Source organism: Hippichthys cyanospilos, chromosome 20 (genome assembly GCF_059441005.1).
Source record: "Hippichthys cyanospilos isolate Australia breed blue-spotted pipefish chromosome 20, RoL_Hcya_1.0, whole genome shotgun sequence".
Taxonomy (NCBI): Eukaryota; Metazoa; Chordata; class Actinopteri; order Syngnathiformes; family Syngnathidae; genus Hippichthys; species Hippichthys cyanospilos.
In genome coordinates, this window is record NC_142388.1 from 10,285,001 (window position 1) to 10,305,130 (window position 20,130).

A 20,130-nucleotide genomic window follows, 5' to 3' on the forward strand; every position below is an offset into this window, starting at 1 on the left:
TATGGCGGCGCAACAGGAAATGAAGCGCGTCAATGGTGCCGCCTCGTTAGTCTTTGTTGTTGACGTTTCATTTGTCTGCTGTGTGGCTGATGATGAGATAAAATCTCGTCGGATTCACTTTGTGCACACTTTGTGTAGGTTTCTTTTATTTATTATTTTTTCGTTTAATTACATACTAAGTAATTACGTAATATTTGGGACCACTAGGTGATTACATTTTTTTTTATTTTTGTGGGGTTTTTTTATATTTAGAAAAATAATGTTGCGAAAAATCCAAGGTCGAATCCTCATTTTGTTAATTTAGTTAATTTAGTTAACCCTTATTAAAATTAAAGACAAAAGGCCAAAATTCAAGGCTTTTATTTGCGCCTTTTGGTATGCAAAATATGGTAGATAAATTAATTTGTATGAAGTATATGAAAAATGTTAACAAATTTCTAACTTGATTTTTCACGCCAGCTTTTTTTTTTCTCTCAGGTTCAGACATTCAGTCCCGGGTACTCATTTACTTTTTTCAAAAATGTATCTGGCCAAAATAGGACTATAATGGGAGGTACTAAATCAATAATGTAATTGATCAATTGACGAAAGTAACCAATTACTTTAGGTAATTGAGTACTAAAATAAGATTCAAGAGTTTTATTGTCATATACATAGTAATACAGTACCACACAATGAAATTATTATTCTGTTCACTTTCCCAAGCGGACTACATTCCACAATTGAGCAAATAATAAAGTAGGCAATAAAAGATAATGGAGCAATAAGGGCAGGAAGAAACTATACATATCAAAAATCATGTAGTGCAAAATATTATGTATTTTGCAGCTTTCCTGCACTGTGCAGGATTTGTAAGGTCCGTATTGTGCGGTAAAGTGACTGGTGATGAGGCAGATTAGTGCGTGAGGGATTACTTTACTTTAGTAATTATTTTAGGACTAAAGTACCCTTGTATTGGTAGTAAAGTTACCAAAGTAATCAAATACTTTAGGTACAGTACCTTTTCATTTTTTTTTCCAGTCAAGATGCCAGAAAGCAGTAAAACGTAAAAACACGTCTTTGGCATTGAATGAGTTAATAGACCAAATAGGCAGGGAAAAATCGGTGTTAAATTTTGCAACAAAGCATCCAGGCCTCTTCAAACCCAGAACTTTAGACCTGTAAAGTAAACGTGCTAACCCCTTCGTCCACTGTGCAGCCATGAAATTTGATTTTCCTCTAAAATTGGAGACGCTGGAATGCAAAAAAAGGCGACGAGAGCCTTTAGCCAGACCTCAAACGGTTTGAAAATGTCAGTTAATTGACGAGCGCCGTCGCTAACAAGACAAACAAAGATGCTAGCTAGTCTAAATGTAAATTTTCCGCGCGCGACTGCAGCACATGAATAAATAACGAGTCAATAAAAGAAGCCCTTGGGACGTAGGTGAGCGTTCCAGCTGAGGCGTAATGTCAAATAATGCATGCGAGGTGTCTTATGGCACACAATTTTGAGAAAGACGCTTTTAATGGCCCCGCAGATGTCGTCCGCGAGCTCGCCAAATGTTTTGAACGCCTCGCTTTGCTCCAACTGAGTCGTTAAGTGTCGACATCAATCTTTGGGTTTTTCTCATGAGGGTGAAAAAAAACCCTGAGTATTTCAAAAGGTTTTTGCTGGAGGTGCTAGTAGGACAATAAAGAAGCTAGCTTAAATGCTAAAAATATTATCTGTCATTTTTTTTTTTTACAACATATAACAAACAAAACAAATCCATCCTTTTTCTAGAGCCGCTTATCCTCACAAGGGTTGCAGGCTTGCTGGCGCCTATCTCAGCTGACTTCGGGCAGTGGGCGGGGGACACCCTGAACTGGTTGCCAGCCAATCACAGGGCACACAGAGACGAACGACCAATCACGCGCCCAATCACACCTAAGGACAATTTAATATGTCCAATTCACCTACCATGCACGTTTTTGGAGTGTGGGAGGAAGCCGGAGAGCCCGGAGAGAACCCACGTGGGCTCGGGGAGAACATGCAAACTCCACACAGGAAGGTGGATTCTAAACAGGACCTTTGATCTGTGAAGCGGACCTGCTATTCACTGCGCTACCGAGCCGCCCAACAAAACGAATAAAAGATTAAAATAAAGTCCATTAAAGCTAGCATAATGTTCACGAACACTTTTGATATTTTTATTAAAAGTGTACCCTGATTTTAAGCCAGGAGTGCCAAACTTATTTTAGCTTGCAGGGTTAGGGAGGATAATCGAATCCCAAGTATGTCAGACCAATAAAACATGGTATACATGACTTTAAAACAACAACTTCAAATGTATTCATCTTTTTTTAATACTATTAAAATAGTACAGGTGCCACATCAATATTAATCATAAAACATTAACATTACTATTAATCATAAAACACTTCAGGTTTTCCATTTACTGAGAACAATTCAACTCATTTTCATACTTTACAAAATCATCTCGCGGGCCGGATTAACCTGCAAGTGGGCCAAAACCGCCTTGTGAGTCGTATGTTTGACACTCCTGACCTAAACATGCTATTAATGTAATCTAGAGGTGTTTTTCTCTATTCTCCAGATAGTACTTTCCACAAATCATCTTTATTCTTCATTTCTGATTGTCTACTAATAAAGTTTGACTGACTTATGTGATTGATTTGTTCAGCGCAGCTCCATCTAGTGGATGCATAACGCAACCCCAGCCACTACTGTAGCTTCTATTCTATGCACCTCATAATGCGGTTCGCCCTATATATACTAAGCGTATGTTGTGAAGAGTAGTTTTGAGTTATTGAGGAAAATACACATTTTCAACAGAGATGTCCCTTATGGGATTTCTACAATAAAACAACCTCCTTAAGGTCTCGACTTTGATTTCCCAGCATTTTTTGTCGGCAGTTGTTCCGCGAGATTTTTTTCCGATGTGAAACGGATGCCTTGGCTCAGTAAAGCTTGGGAAAGACCGCAGTGGAGCATCGACAGATGAGATCAAACGCAAAGTCAGCGTGTTTTCTATCAGCCGGTCTTTGTGGATATTATATACGGGCCAAGGTGAGCGGCGCTCGGTCCAGCGAGCCCGGCGGGATCTTTTGTCAAATTGTAATACGCTGGCACGCTTTACTTAATCCTGTCCCGCTGACGGCTAATCCAAATGGAGCGCAGAATAGCCTTGAAGCTAATAGCTTCCCAAGAGCGCCCACCCCGTCTTTTGCCCCCCGATTGCCCTCCCGCCCCGCGGCCATTAAAACTCGCTTCCATTGCCACATTTTTCCCAACTCGCTGACTGCCGCCGTCCTCCTCCGCCTATGCTGCACTTTTAATCCTCAATCTCGCACCATCCTAACCCCTCAAAAAAACTCTTCCCGTCCTTATCGGCTTTTCCTTTATCCTAGCGTGGCGTACCATACTTACGTTGACATTATAATACCCGGCTGCTGCGAGGAAACTTTATTGGCTTTTTAGCATATCAAAAAATGATTTCTCTTGAAACCAAAGAGCAGCAAATTGTGGAAAATATATCAATAAATTAATCACACAGGGATTTATGTAAATATACTTATGGATACATAATAAGACTTTGCATAGAGAATGTAAAAAATACAGTTCATTTTCTCATTCAATCCCAAAGACATACTTTTTCCTCAGTCATTCAATCCCTGGCATGTATCAAACTACATATGTATACACATATTATAGTACATTATTAGTATATGTATATGTGATTTTCTTTACCTTTATTTACCCAGGAAGAGATCCATTGAGATTTACATCTCTTCGTCCCATATATATATATATATATATATATATATACACACACTGTGCTGTTTTGTTTGTCTGTAGCTACGGAGATGGTGATTACGGAGCTACTGGCCACATACCTGATGGCTAGTTGCCATTATGGCCGAGACAGGGAAACGACACCGGCTTATTCTATGCCGCTAGCTATGCTACTCCGTGCCCTTATTCATCCCGAGACTACTGCATTTGCCATGCTGAGTTTTTGTCCTTTCTTGTTACTTTTCTATTCCAAGTGTTTTTGAGTATTCTTTCCATTGCTGTTTTGCGTTTCCCTGTCTGTCTCCATTCGCCTCTCCTGAATGAGACTTGATTACATAGATTCATTTTTGCAATGCTGTAATTTTGCTGTGAGAGAGAGTTGTACTTTGAATTTATATATTATATATATATATATATATATATATATATATATGAAAAAATAAAAGAAAGAAATTGGTACATCTACAATAAGCACTCATTTTCATACTTACATCAATTTCTCGCATAATGTCTTTCACTTTGCTCCATTCATCTTTCATCTTTATTACTTTTTATTTTGTTTTCAAGTGTTAAGCTTGGTTCAAGTTTTAGCTCCGTGCGTCAAAAAGACATTATTTTGGCAACCACTCTCCTCCGTGCAGACCAGATTTTCCGCAACGCCTTCCTTCCGGATATTCCTTTACGAGTGGAAAACATGGTGTACGAATGATCACTTATAGAAGTTCGCCGGTACGAACATCTTTATGATTCGGCTGAAAAGGACTAGCTTGACCAAAATACCGTAAATAACTCCTGCCGAGCACCACGATTAGGGAGACATGAGGAGTCTGTTAAAAAAATACTTGGAAGAGTTTCGATTGTTTAAATCCATTAGGATTGTCTACCTCTGTTATAGAATGGTGTTGTGGTATGCTATAGACCCTATTTACTGCCACCTAGAGTATGGGAGAAGATCATCTGACTGCGGGGGAAAGTCACACCGAGTATAAAGTGGTGCAAAACACATGTCAGCGTATCAAGCATAAACCAAGCTAGACTTTTGCTGCAGGCTTGTTTTTTTTATTTTTTATTTCAGGCAAAACAGAGAAAGACAAGACGTTGCAGAGAAAAACATTTTGTATTATGCAACAGGGGATTTTTCATTGTCAGGGGAAGTAAGAAAGAGGGAACGGCTTCAATGTATGGATTTTTTTTTTCACACTGAGGGTTATTTTTGCACATGAAAGTTTTGTTGTAGAGGAGTTTTACTTTATAGTAAACTAACCTGCCAGGGAGCTTCACTTAATCTGCTATGTCCCAAAAAAAAATGATGAGTTTTAATGATATATTAAAACAGAAGAAGAAGCTTACATTTTTTTTTTAATTATCTTTAACATACTGGCAGGACTGGAAAAAAATGGACCACCCCAAAAAAATGTAAAAATGCCCACCTCTGCAATAAGATAGAAGAATTAGTTAATAGTGTTTGCTTGGAAACATTACACACACACACAAAAAAAAAGTTTAGTTTTATGAGGAGGTTGGAATGGACAGAATTTGGAAATTATTCATAGAAGCGCATACAGGTTATGCTAACGAGCACCCAGCTGCCACCAAAATGTGAAAAAAAAAGGGAAAAAAAAAAACACACCAGGAAAAATTGCTGCTCCAGACAGGAAGTAGCTACACGGTCCTGCAGTCTTTAATTAGCCGGAGGAGAAATAACAAGACAAGACAAAATGTTTTTTTTATGATTCCAGTATCGAGGGAATCCATTTTGGAAACTTTATGCGCTGTGGGCGGCTCGTTAGAGCACCATGGAATTTCTTTTCTTATTTTTTTGGCAGCGAGATGAAGAAGAAGGTGACGGAAGATGCAAGATCCGTTTATAGTGCCGCCTCGTTAGCGCCCCGTCACGCCTTGCAGAAGAAGGGCGACGTGTGAAGTGCAGGCCGTCACGCCTGGCGGGACCACGCAATCTTTTTTAGTCCGTTGGTACACGTTGCCATCCCATAATAGTTCTTAGAGACTTGAGACATGTAGCCTTTGGGTTTCAGATGACGTTCCGCCGATTAAACAAAATTATTGGGACGCTGCTCTTAAGTCATGGACTGGCAGCCATTTTGAAAGCTAGCACAAAACAATAATATTCACAACAATAATTAGAAGAAAAATGAATGTTCGATACCAATCTTTTCGGACCGATAACAGTGTGAATACTTTTGGTATTCAAATCCCCCCCCCCAAAAAAAAACATCATCGTCCATGAAATTTTATTTAATTGATAGTAATTTTCTATACTAATAGTTTGTGATACTAGTTGCAGAGGACCGATATTTTCAAGTAGTTTTGGGTGCAATCGGCCTGATAACGACAGTTAGTATCAGTATTGGTTCATCTTGTTGTAATGAATAGATTTATATTTTTTAATTAATTATCGACATTATTGATACTAATTATTGATTGACAAAGAGACAGATAACAGGTTTTCATTTTTTAAGAGTGGAAAAAAATATTGACATCAAACTTACAAATTAAAAATCTCAATTTTTTACTTTGTTATTTATCAAGTATTATATTATCATATCAAATAATAATTTGCCAAGTTTTTATTTTTATTTTTTTTTATTATTTTTTTAATCCATGGCAACTGACATCGTTGTTTTAAATGACTGTTAAAAAGTTCAACATGTCCCCAGTGTCATCAGTATAAATAGATCCCAAAATGTTAAACTTGCATGTAGTTTCTATATTTAAATTAAAAAAAAGACCACTAAGATTAACACAGTTTTATATTGATTTTATATCGTCCACAAGCTGTGCTGATCTCAAATTCAAAAGGGATGAAACACCGCCATCTTCTGGAATTTGTAAGTCATGAATGTGGCAACAGAAGCAGAATTTTTCTCTTCCAAAATAATTTGACGAATATACCCGTCAGTGGCAGTAAATGCTTGGGATTGCAGTTGACCTGTAGAAACAGCTCCTCCTGCCCGTTCCTGGATTCCTCACTGGCTCATTAGTGAGCTTAGACGAGGATGACTAGCGAAGAAGAGCAACGCCATTTCGGGGGGTTTATGGGCCGCTGTGAATGAGCGGGGTATTCTCTTTAACGATCTCCATTTAAGGTGTCGACGTCTAAGCGGCGGGGGGAAAAAAATGCGGGCCATCTTTCTACTCGTTTCCTCCGCTCGGCTAATTGCCGGCGAAGATGTCAAATCAAACGGCGTGCTGTCTTGTTGAGGCTGAGCGAAGGACTGGCGTGCCGCTCTGCCGCTACGAATAAGTGAGCCGCGAGGGAAAAAAAAAAGCTACTTCTGCAGCCGCGTTTTTATACATTGCTCTTCATTTGCAGAGATGTGTGTTAGCTTAGCAGGCTAACAATAGCAACAATGGTGGCTTTGCTAGCTGTTTGTTCAATATTACAAATAATGCTATACAAGCTAACGCCATTCTTTTCTCAAATATACCAAACCAAAAAAAAAAAAAAAACATTTGTAAACATTAATACAAGGAGACATTTGACTGCACGTTTTTTTTTCCTGGATCGATATATATATATATATATATATATATATATATATATATATATATATATATATATATATATATATATATACACATATATATATATATATATATATATATATATATACATATACACATACATATATATATATATATATATATATATATATATATATATATATACACACATATACACACATATATATATATATATATATATATATATATATATATATACACACACACACACACAAGCACCTTTATTTGCTGTTACACCGGTCAACACCAAGTGACAAAATGGTCGCCCCTTGAGATGGATAATAATTGGTAGACTTTGCTTTTGAATTCATAACCCCTAAATACAATATTCATTAGCATAATGTGTTTAGACTAGTAGTGCTGCATCCAATATATTGTCAAGAAATTTTTTATGGTGAATTTAAAGATGTACTCAGCTAGCGGTTGTATAAGCTAGCGATTATTCACAGTAAAATAATAGGGATTTTTTTTTTTTTTACCACGATGCCAATTCATCATAACTGATTAACTAGTTTATTAATTCCCAAATTGTGAAATAACTTTTTTTGCCGTTTATAAATACGGTGAAATGCGAGGTGATGCTGTGCGGGGTTTTAGCAGTAGCATTAGCATCGACACGTCGAAAATATCTTCATCTCTGTCGCTGCCTGCTTTTCACAACATTTACTGTAGGACTGAAAAGTGTGTGTGTGCGCGCATTTGTGCGTGTATGCGCGCACGGGCACACGCCAGATGGCGCTTGACGACTGCAACGCTCCCAGCGGCGCAGCTGTCCGAGCCAATACACCCCAGCCATGCACCTCTTCATCACGTTAAATAAACAGTGCGACGCGCACACACACTCACAGGAGCGGGAAATTGTGAGTGAAGCAAACACACACATCGGCCACCTGCTGTGGCCCTCAGCTAGCAGTCTTGCTAACCTGTCTTGCAAGCGCCACTCCCTAATCATCCTTGTGTGTGTTTGTGCATGAAGATGTGTGTGTCTTGTTGTCTGAGTGTGTGAAAGTGTGTGTGTGTGGGGGGGGTCATTTTGCTCAAGAAAAATGAACAAAATGAGAGCTAAACTTGATTAACTTTTATTTAGCTAGCTAGGCCAATTGACCAATTCTCCCTTACAATGACCACTTGGCCCAAAAATAAATAAATAATAGTAAATATAAAAATAATATATATAATAGATATAATTGCGCAAATGCTGACGCATCGAATATTTTTGGAGCCGATTATTCTGTCGATTATTCGGCCGATTAATCAAATAATCGTCAGTTTTGCATTTGCTGTTTATTGTTCTTATTTTGTATTGTTTCATGATAATAAACAACAAATAAGTAATACAGTAAGTTTTTTGAAACAGCACCGATTCGATCATCATTTTCCCAAGGTAAAATCAAATGTCTTACTTTGATTAAAAACAAAAGATAACTTTCATAAAGAACTCAAGAAATCCTAAAAACTCCTGTTGAGGGGCTGAAATTTGGGATTTGGAATTTTTTATGCTCTAAAAAATGACTCAATGATTGAAATGGTTGTCAATTAATTGAATAATAATATTACTTGTCAAATAATTGATACATTTTGACAGATATGAAGGCTTTTATTATCATGATATTGTTTTATTCTGCCATATTTTGCTGTTCAACTTCTTTGATGTGTCCTGACCAATCAAACCATTCCAACTTCAAAATCCCACCTTTCTCATTCCTAACTTTCAACTTTCAGGTTTCCCACAATTCTTGTCACCCACAAATCATTGTTCAATCAGGAATTCTGTCAATTATTTCATCGATTAATCGATTTTTTTCTATTTACATTTAGGTGTATTACAAAGTCATTGTCCTAGTAAAAAAAAAACGAAACAAGAGTCAAGCAATAGTAAGTGATGTTTTTGAAAGATGTTTAGTTGTTGTCTTGCCCATTGTTTTAAAACGTAAAAAGCAGGTGTTTAAAAAAATAAAAAATGATGATCAAAATACAGTACTATGAAGAGTCTGTAACAAGCAGATTTAGACAATTTTAGGTCAGTTAATGGTCCTGAACAATTACTCAATTATTTAAAAAGTTGCTCATTCGTTTAATAATCAATTAGTTGTCGATTTATTGATTCTTCCTGACACCTCTAATACAACTGCCATAAATTTAACTGACAATTTGCATATTTTTCACTAGTAAACAAATCCTGTTTGTGCTGTGTGCGCATGCAGCCGCCTTTTGTTCAACCTGAATTCTGGTTCTTGTTTTAATGCACGTTTTAATGCACGTGTGTGTGTGCTAGTGTGTGCGTGCACGTGTGTTTCCTTGAAGCTCTCCAAATTAGGACGCACCCTCCAATCACCAGCTGTTTACCTCAGATAGCTACACACACACACACACACGCACGCACACGCACACACACACCCACACACACACACTCGCAAACACACCCACACACACTAATATTTGAATCACACTAAAATGTGAATGTGCATGTGCGTCTTTTTAGCATATATATATATATATATATATATATATATATATATATATATATATATATATATATATATATATATATATATATATATATATATACATATATATATATATATATATATATATATATATATATATATATATATAAATATATATATATATATACATATACACACACACATATATACATATATATATATAATATATATATATATATATATATATATATACACACACACATATATACATATATATATATATATATATATATATACATATATATATATATATATATATATATATATATATATATATATATATACATATACACATATATATATATATATATATATATATATATATATATATATATATATATATATATATATATATATATATATATATATATATATATATATACTATGTGTGTTTACAGTTGAACAAGGTTGCTCATATTGACATTGAGTTATTATGCCACTGAGAGTTTAGAGTTATTATTTGAGTTACACACACACACACACACACACACACACACACACATATTTGACAGACTGTACTCTGTAGATATAGTTATCAATGGGGATGTTCGATCCCACATTCATTAGACCAGTTCCCTGGGTGTACTTGAAGGAAGTCCGGGGTTACTTGAGATTTTAAATAAAACAAACCTAAAAAACATGATATTTTTGTGAACAGATCTCTATGATCATCCCAAAAGTTGTGGACAAATATTTATTCATAATTATTTCTTTTTGAGAACAGGTCTGACACTTCTTTGTGGACAATTATTTCACAATTAAGTGATTAAGTGATGATTCATTTTTGTGACCGGATCTCTACTGTAATCCTGAAAGGTGACGCTTGATGGAATATTTTTTTGTAATTATTTATTTTTGATCACACTTTTTGTTGATTATTTTTTGTGGAAAAATATTTATTAATATTAAATCATTTCTTTTTGATAACAGATCCTTTCTACGATCCCACAGAGGACACTTTTTGTTGACTATATTTTTCTGGACAAATAGAAAGTTTAAAGGGTTCTAAAGTTTAATAAGTCAAACAATGACGGCATGTTTTTTTGTTTGTTATTTTTTAACCCAAAAATGCTTTGGACTGGTTAAGGGGCACTTGGATGAAAATAAACTTCACAGGATCACTGAAAAAAACCACTGTATTACACTTATACCTGTAGAAGTACTCAGCTAAAGTAGTCTTTGATACCGACCACCGATACCACTCGTAAAATTTTCCCCCCACAAAAAATTAAAGATCTATTTATAGAAACACATACCTTTGCCAATATAGCATTTTGCTTGAAATGTTATGAAATCAACAGCAATTTTCTCTTCATCCCATTTTCAATTTTTATTTTGTGTTCATAAATCTGTTCCAAATACTAAAAACAGCTGTCATAGTGATTCCTGATTCCCTTGAGGATAATGCCAGGTATCGGCTGGATAACAGTACTTGGTATCAGTATTTTCCCTTGTCTCAGTACAACAAACCCCAACTTCCCTTATAGAGACACACACACACACACACACACACACGCACACACACACACACACACACACACACACACACACACACACACACACTGCAGCGTTCTGACAGGTGTGGACAGGTTGCGCGGGAAGAAAGCGCTGAGTTTGCCAGTGGAAGGTCACCTTCGCCCTCGCCGCAAGACGACAGGGGAGCCATGTTGATATTACTCCTTTCATTGTTCCTTGCTGAACTTAACATAGCTAAAATTTTCGGAATGTCAGCAATAAAAATTCTCCATTTTCTATCCTCCGTGAAAGCAGGCAATTTTTTTTTTCAATCAAAATAAGAGTTTTGCAAATATCTGTTTATTTTGAAAAAAAATATTATATCAATGTTATATTATGTTTTCATATTATATATTATATTTACCTTATTCAATTTTACATGACTATTACGTTACAAATAAATATTAACATGCTACACACCAAAAACAGTAAATAAATCAGTAGGGATTGTGGAGTACCAATACGAGCCATATTTCAAGGTTATCAGTTATTGTGACAGCAGCCGATGCTAATATCGTCCGCCCACTTGTCCCCTTTTTACGATTAATAACTAAAGATTTGAAGAATAGAGAATTAACAATTTTTTACGGTTACTGTATTGGGATTGATAGGTTTGGCTTAAAAAAAAATCTGGAAGATGTATGTACCAAAAGTATTGATGTTATCGGTCTGAAAAAAATGGTATCGGACATCTCTATGTCATTTTATGTTAATCAGTTTGGAGTAATGTCTACTTTTTGTAGACCGTGATAGAAATATGTATATATATGTATTTTTTTTTAATTGATTTATCCACAAATTAACAAAAATGGCATACTAATGTATTATATCAATATTAATTATACAGTACATAGTACTATAGTACTTTTGGATTGATGCCTTACCCAAGCTTGACATGATCGACGATTATTACATTTTGCATTCAAACGTGCATCTTTCATGTTATCGTAATGATGTACAAAAAAAAAAATCGATATGTTTATTTTTGATTACGTTTCTATGGTTACCACCTGCCCCTTTTGTCCTAGTGGGGACGGAAGGGTGGCCTTCACGCACCTGGCTCCTAGACTTTCTCCTGGTTCCCATGACAACGGGGAGGCTCGCATCAATGAAGGAAGCTTGCATCATTCATCAGCGTCGTGCTTCTCGCGCGCGCACTTCATCTGTGATTCAGCGCTCGTCTAGCGATGCCTTGAAGCCCAATGTCGCAGGAAGCCGAACTGACACAGTCGCTTGTCCCCCCCCCCCCCCCCCCCCCTCCCCGCCCCCCCTCACCCCCACACCTCTCGCTTCACCATCAATCACCACCTCTCGGAAAATATGCGCCTTTTGGCCAGAAAAGATTTTTTTTTCTCCATAGAAATTTGATTTTAAAATTTGTATTTTTTGCACACAAAATATATTTCTTTTTTAAAGCAATGACCAATGAGTTTGCAGATGAAAAACTACACTAGTGAACATATTTAAATCAGTTCAAATGCCTCATTTGCATGCCCCTCCCTCCCCCAAGTTGGATGCATGGGGGTTTTACCCCTTCCCCTAACCGTATCTGCGGTTTTTGCTATTTTACTCGCCACCTGGTGGAAATTTCCACAAGTAAATACAATTAGGTATATTATTGTTGTGTTGGTGCAGTACTCTAATGATCTGATAGTGCCAATGATATGTTGAGCATATATTGGTGCTTCTTTTATTTGAAAAAACACAGGCATGTTAAATCTGTGTTGAAGACATGATGTTGCTGTAACCAGTTTGGGGAAAAAAAGTTTTTAATCAAAAATTTAAAAAAAACTTCCATGTATATAAGGCCTACAATGGCAAAAATAGATTTTCTGTTCAATTTTTGTTGTTATGGCTTATAATAATATAACAGTCCAAAATTTACAGTAGGTAAAAATAACGAAAGTTGTGCAAAATTCTTCCAATTTTATATCTTAGTTTAAAAAATATCCAAGACAGTAGTACTATAGCAAAAATTCAACTTAAACTGGGCTGGCAGGGATTGAGTTCATTTTGCGGAGTAAGGTTTCAAGGGTCAGTCGGTAGCAGTTGGAAGCCTTGACCCGAGTCTTTTTCTTATCTTGTCCCCTTAAAAGCAACGGTGTCAAACCTATGGCCCACGGGTCGGTTCTGGCCCACAAACAGCTTTAATCCGGTCGAGAGAACACTTTGTAAAATACAAAAAATGAGTTTTTTCAATAAATGGAAAACTTGAAATGTTTTATGATTAATAGTAATGTCCATGATTATTAATAGTGATTTTTTTACTATTTTGTACAGTATTAAAAAAGAATAATACATTTGAAGTTGTTGTTTTAAAGTTATATTAATATATAGCATGATTTTATTGGTCCGGTTTTATTAGTCCCAGTTTGACACCCCTGCCTTAACGGATGTGTTTAGTGAATCCGTGTGTGTGTTTTTATTGTGCCCGCGGCTCGTTGCGGTGCAAAGTGTCTCATTAATGTTAAATGTGTTGCAGTGAAAGAGAGAAAATAAATGATCGGAGTTAATTGTAGTGTTTGATTAAAAGTCACTCTGCCCGCAGCTCATTAAAGCTCATTCAAAGCTCGCTCACAAAGGCGACGCCTTCAAACATTTTTTTTCTCCTTCATTGAGGTTTTGCCTGCCAGGAAGAAAAATGTGCCTTCATCTGCTGCTGCTTTAACCTCATTTGAATCACTTAACGGATAATAATAATTATTATGAGGAGTTGAGCTGATACCTGGCTTGTCGAGGGACGTTTGCTGACATTTGATTGGATTTGTTTGGATGGCTCCAGGGGAGATTCATTTTCATATCAACATGACAAGAAACACAATTCTCAAAGCTCTTTTGTTTCTTTTCTAATGTATGTTCAAGCAGAAGCACTGCCTGAGCCTAACCTTTACTAAAATCTAATTCAAAATCTTTTTTTTTTTTGCAAAAAAAGCTCTGACATGTGGCTTGTGGAGGTCCACCAAAATGGGCCCCGAAATGCAAGAAGAGGTCCTCACAAGACAGAAAAACCCAGACATTAAAACACAGAATTCAGTCTCCATCATGCTGCAAAAACCAAGAGCTTGTACACACATATACACACAGAAGCACACCAGTTTTTCTATTGCTGTGGGGACATCATGCATTCAGAGTTCCTAACCCTAACATTACCCATCACAAACCTTGAATTTGGTCTCCAACATATAGCAAAAATGAAGAGCACACACACCATGCACACACACACACAATCTTACATGGATGGGTGAATCGCATCCAATTGATCACATAAACACATTAAATGCACATAGAGGCAAAGCTACTGTACAACAACTGCAAGAACAAGCACACACAGACACACACACACATGCACACTGGGAGTGCTGACAGTGTGTGTGTGTGTTCCGCTGGGTGATGAATGAAGCAATATTTCAGTTTAAAGCAGCGTCTCAGCACAGATGCTGGCATGGAGAATTGCATGTGTGACGCGCCCGCACACACACACACAAACACACACTTACAAAATCGACAATATGCAGTGAAAAAAAATCATCTCAGCGTGACATGGTCTGCTGCATCAGAAGAATCACCTGTCCGATTATACACACCTCTAAACACACACGCATGCACACAATTGTGTTGCGCCAAAGCTGCCTAAAGGGCCAGCGCCTCGGTGCCAGGCGAGCATTATCAACAGCGCGCACACACACACACACACACAGCTGGACATTAACACGCGCAGACAAATAATGTCAGTTGAGGGCATTGCGTGTTGCCAGGTTGCCTGCAAGCCTGGCAGCAAAACACTCGCGCGCACACTTGCTTGTGTATGCAAATGAGAAGAATCTTTGGATGTGGCCTTTGACCCCGCTTTATTCCAAACAACACAAGTAAGAACAAAATTTACATATCCACCATTCCCTTGCTCAGATAGTCTGTGTGAGAGACTTGTTAGCTTTATATGTGTGTGTGAGTGTGTGTGTGTGTGTGTGTGTGTGTGTGTGTATGTATGTGTGTATCTACAGTATATGGTGGGAACCAAGTCCCAGATTTTACTTTTTTTTTTGTTTTTTTTTTTTTAGATCTCTTTGAGGATAAAGACTTGCTTTTAGAGTAAGGGATTAATTTGAAGTTTGGTTGAGGTTAGGGCAAGGCAAAGGTGTCCAAACTCAGGCCCGTGTAGCCATTTGAGGCCCGCCATTCCTTTTTAAGTGGCCTGTGTCATATACTAAAAAGGACATTTGCTACACACACATTTGCCACACACACACACATTCTGGTTTCTAAGCAAAAAGGGTACTTCATGCTCTTTGCCGGCTGCGTGGGAAGTTGGGCATTACGGAGGTGGTCAGGTCCCGACTCTGAAGCTCCCCGGCCGCCGGGCCCTTCTCGCGGATTAGCTTCAGTTACTAAAATTAGAGTCCTGCTCACTTAACTTGCATCGGCCTCCCATTCACACTCTCTCTTTCATTGCCTGGCCAAAATGCTTTTGGAGAGTTTAAATGTTTTTCAGAACACACAGATTTGTTTCTAAATACATTCAAAAAATATAATCGCTGAAAACATTTGCAGATTGAGAGACAGTACGGTCAATTTTAACCATTTCAGTCTTTTAGGGGGCGTGGCTAAAAGAAGACGGTGACACAAATCGGCGTTAAAGAAAAACAATCTGGTTTAGGTGTGTGATTAATTGAGCTAATTGTCCGATTGGACCTAGCGTTGCTGACTGGTGGCAAAGAACGCCAATAACACTAATCGAGCATTCGCGCCTCCGTAGCGTCCGCGGGTCGACGGGTGGCGAGCCGATAAGCTCGTTAGCAAGCAATCGGCCCATTCTGTCAACTTGCATGTGACAATTTTCCCTCGCAGTGCTTGCTACAAATTTTCAGAGACAAATTTTACCATAAGAATAATAATAATAATGAAAGTTTTTTTTCAAATTTTTCATTTGGACTTTTTTAGAGCCCAACCACAGTTAAAATTGGTACATTTTAGAGCTCTCAAACAATGTAACAAACAAATTCAACTCTTGGTACCACTTTCACTAATTGGCTTGAAATTGGTTGGACATAACGGGATGCACCAAAGAATCTAAGGACCTATTACTAGAATTAAACAGGAAGTCATCCATTATGGTTTGAAGTGGTCATGTCAGACAAATTTACAAACAATACCCTCTGGAAAATAAAAAAAAAAGTTGACAACCGTTTTCTCGAATGACTTAAAATTGGGTGAACATATTTATCATAACCAGACGCACAAAAATGCTTCAAGAACCCAAAGGCCAACGATGAACAGGAAGTCAGCCATCTGGGCATGAAGTGGCAAATTTACTAACAGATAGCTCCTGGTAAGTGACAAAAAAATTCAGTCCTTGAGGACCGTTTTCACGAATCATTCAAAAATGGGGGAACAAATTTATCAAAACCGGACGCACAAAAAAGCCTGCAGAACACACGACCGGAATTGAACATGAAGTCGGCCATCTTGGTCTGAAGTGGTCATATCAAAAATTCAGCACTTGGCACCATTTTCACAAATTGAGTCCAAATTGGTTGGACTTGACTATCATAACTGGACGCACCAAAATGTCTCAAGCACCATGACCAGAATGAAACAGGAAGCCGGCCATTTTGGTTTGAAGTGGTCATTTAAATCCCAAGGATGAGGTGATGCCATTAGCATGTCTAGCTAATAACTCAACCAACTAATAACTGATAACGGTTAAACAAAAAAAGGAATGTTTTTAACGATCTAAAAGCTTGGGCACTTTTTATTCAATTGCTTTTTTTTTTTTCGGTTGCCATATCAACACGGCAGCGGCCAAGTTAGCTGCCGGCATGCCTCGGCTCATTGTCTTGCTGCTTGGATCCCTACCCCGCTGAGGGAGGCGCTCCACTTCGCTGAGATAATAGCGCAGCGCTGACTGGAGTGCGCACACACACACACACACACACACACACACACGCACACACACACACACACACACACACGAGGGGTTTTCTATCATAATAGGGACGTTCCATCAACATAATTCCTTTCCCAGCCCCTAAACCTAACCATCAAAACATTAACCCAACCAAAATGCAAATCAAGCCAATACTATAAAAGCAACTGTTGACACTTAAAAAGAAATCTGAACAACAAAAATGGTCCCCACAAGTCCAAGATGTCCCCACAAAAACGGTAAAACCTAGGATTTGGTCTTCACTATGCAGCAAAAACCAAGGGTGCGCACACACACACACACACACTAGAAGGTTTTTCTGTTATAGTGGGGGCATCTCATTGACAGAATGCATTTTTTCACCATTACCCATCGCAACAGATTACCCAACCCAAACCTCCACCAAAATAAAATTCAAACCTATACTAAAAAGGAAGTCCTGACCCTCAAAAAGAGGTCTGAAGTTGTGGGGTAGAACAGAATGGTCCCCACGTGTCCAAGATGCCCCCACAAAGACAGAAAAACCCGGGAATTGTGTCCCACTATGTAGCGAAAATTAAGAGTGCAAACACACACAAAGATGTTTTTCTTTCATACAGGGGACATCCCATTGATATAATGCATTTCCTAGTCCCTAACCTTAACCTTTGCAACAGATTGCCCAACACTACTAACCTCAACGAAACTTTAAAGTCAAACCTATTATCTAAAAATGTCATGTTCTGTTGTTGATTGTTGTGGTTTGTTGTTCAGGATTTTCTGTTTTTGAGGTTTTGTTGTATTTTCAAGTTGTGGGTTTTTTGGTTCCCGTGTGATGTACATGTTTCTATTCCCCTTGTGACTGTCCTCGTTAGTGTGTTTTTGTGCACCTATCTGTGTTTACCCCCCTCCCGCCATGTGTCGACCAATCAGCTCCCCCTGCCTATTATTCCTGTCTGGGTTGAGCCTGTTCCTGTTTCGTGTTACCTTGTTAGTGTTGAGTGTATTTAGTTTTACGTTTGCTTTCAGTTGGTATTTATATTACTGTCTTACTGTATATGAGTTCTACTGCCTTCCTGTCGCTCTCTCCCTTGAGTCTAGTCTTTTTAATTTGGGATTTTTTGTTACTTTGTACTGTTTTGTTGTTTGTTTTGCCTCTGCGCCATATTAAATGATCATTTTTAATCACCTCTACCTCGCCGCTTCCGTGCACTTTTGGGTCCACTAACTTCCACGCTTCACCCATCGTGCTCAGATTTGACAAAAGGCGAGTCATGAACCTCAAAAAGAGTCAATAAAATGTTCCCCACAAGTCCAAGATGTCCCCACAAAGACAATAAAACCCATGATTTTGTCCACACCTATTGCAAAAGTCAAGGGTGCAAACACACACAAACGTATCTACACAAAAGTGTTTTTCTATCATAGTGGGTACAACCCATTTACATAATGCATTTCCTCGTCCTTAACGTTAACCATCATCGCGCATTACCTTGCCATAGCCAAAATTTAATTCAAGCCTATTAATTCAAGCGAGTCTTAACCCTCAAAAATACATCAGAACTTGCCGAGTCCCCAAAATGGTAAGCACAAGTACAAGAGGTCCCCACAAAGACGGTAAAACTCAAGCACACACACATACACACACAGTGTTATCTTGGCTCTCAGCATCTCCTCCTCCCCCTTAATCCCCTTCGGTATCGTCCCATCTGACCCGCAGCAGCCGCAGTTCTTCTTTAAGTTCTCTCACTGCGGGAAGATTTCGACACCCCGCCAAAATAATCATCAAATAAAAACCGTCTTCATCTGGCTCAGCTTCTTCACCTGCTTCCCCGTGCTCCACTAATCTTTCCTTTGGATGCCAAAGTCGGCGCGGTTCAGCTGTCAGTCAAAAGAAAAACTCTCTTCAAAAGTAGATTCATTCATGTTTTTCTCCATTTTGAAACTCCCTTCATTGATAACTAATAGCTTATCGAATTCATCAGAAGCGTATCATGTGCCAGCTTCACAATTACTGAAACCGATCTCACACACAAACACACACCATCTTCCCCAGCAAGATAAATAAGCGTTATCAGCACCCCCCCCCCAGCCCTGAATTCCCTAAACTAGCCTCCCACGCTCTTCTCACTTTCTTTCCCGCCACCGTATGTCAGAATTTCCCTCCTCAGAAACACACACACACACACACACACACACAAAGGGGTGGGGCCGACGTCCTACTAGGTCCTAGGCAGAGCCAAGCGAGCAACTTCCTGTTTGGACCCTTCTGGCAACCAATCGCTAGAGACCTCAATCTCATCCAAAGGTGCCTTGAGATACGAGCTTTAGTCGTTCCCTAACCATGTTTTTAACTCAAAACATTTCCCCTTTGAAATGAATAGAAATGCTGTCAATCCGTTTGAAAACATTCTGTAATTAATTTTTTAATGGCTGGACTATGTAAAGACGTATAAATACGCCTTTGGAAAAGAATGAGTTATAGTGGGATTCAACGCCAAAATTTTCAGTAATATGTTCTAAATGCAGTATTCTGATCAATACTGAATGTATGTAGTATGAATAAAGAAAAATGACTTTTTTTTTTTTTTTGCAACCATCACATTGGCAGTCATTTTGCAATTTGCTGGCGACTAAAAATGACATCAGAGCTACTCAGAGCTCAGGTAACAACCAATCATGACTTAGCATACTTCACGAACATCATGTGACCTATATCGGAAAGCAGGTGAGCTTTGATTGGTTGTAAATTGAGCCCGGAGTAACTGTGATGTCATTTTCAGGCGATAGCCAGACACAAAATGGCTGCCTCCTGAAATGGATCAAAAAGGATGGAACATGCTGCGTAACTCACGTTTTAGAAATGCGATATTAATCAGAATGTC

At 38.1% G+C, this 20,130-nt stretch overlaps 1 protein-coding gene across 2 annotated transcripts in view; it reads right to left on the reverse strand.

Moving 5' to 3' along the window:
* The window catches only part of galnt14 (UDP-N-acetyl-alpha-D-galactosamine:polypeptide N-acetylgalactosaminyltransferase 14 (GalNAc-T14)), a 60,146-nt gene that overhangs the window by 30,886 nt on the left and 9,130 nt on the right, over nt 1–20,130 (reverse strand). The gene's annotated exons all lie outside the window — the stretch shown is intronic.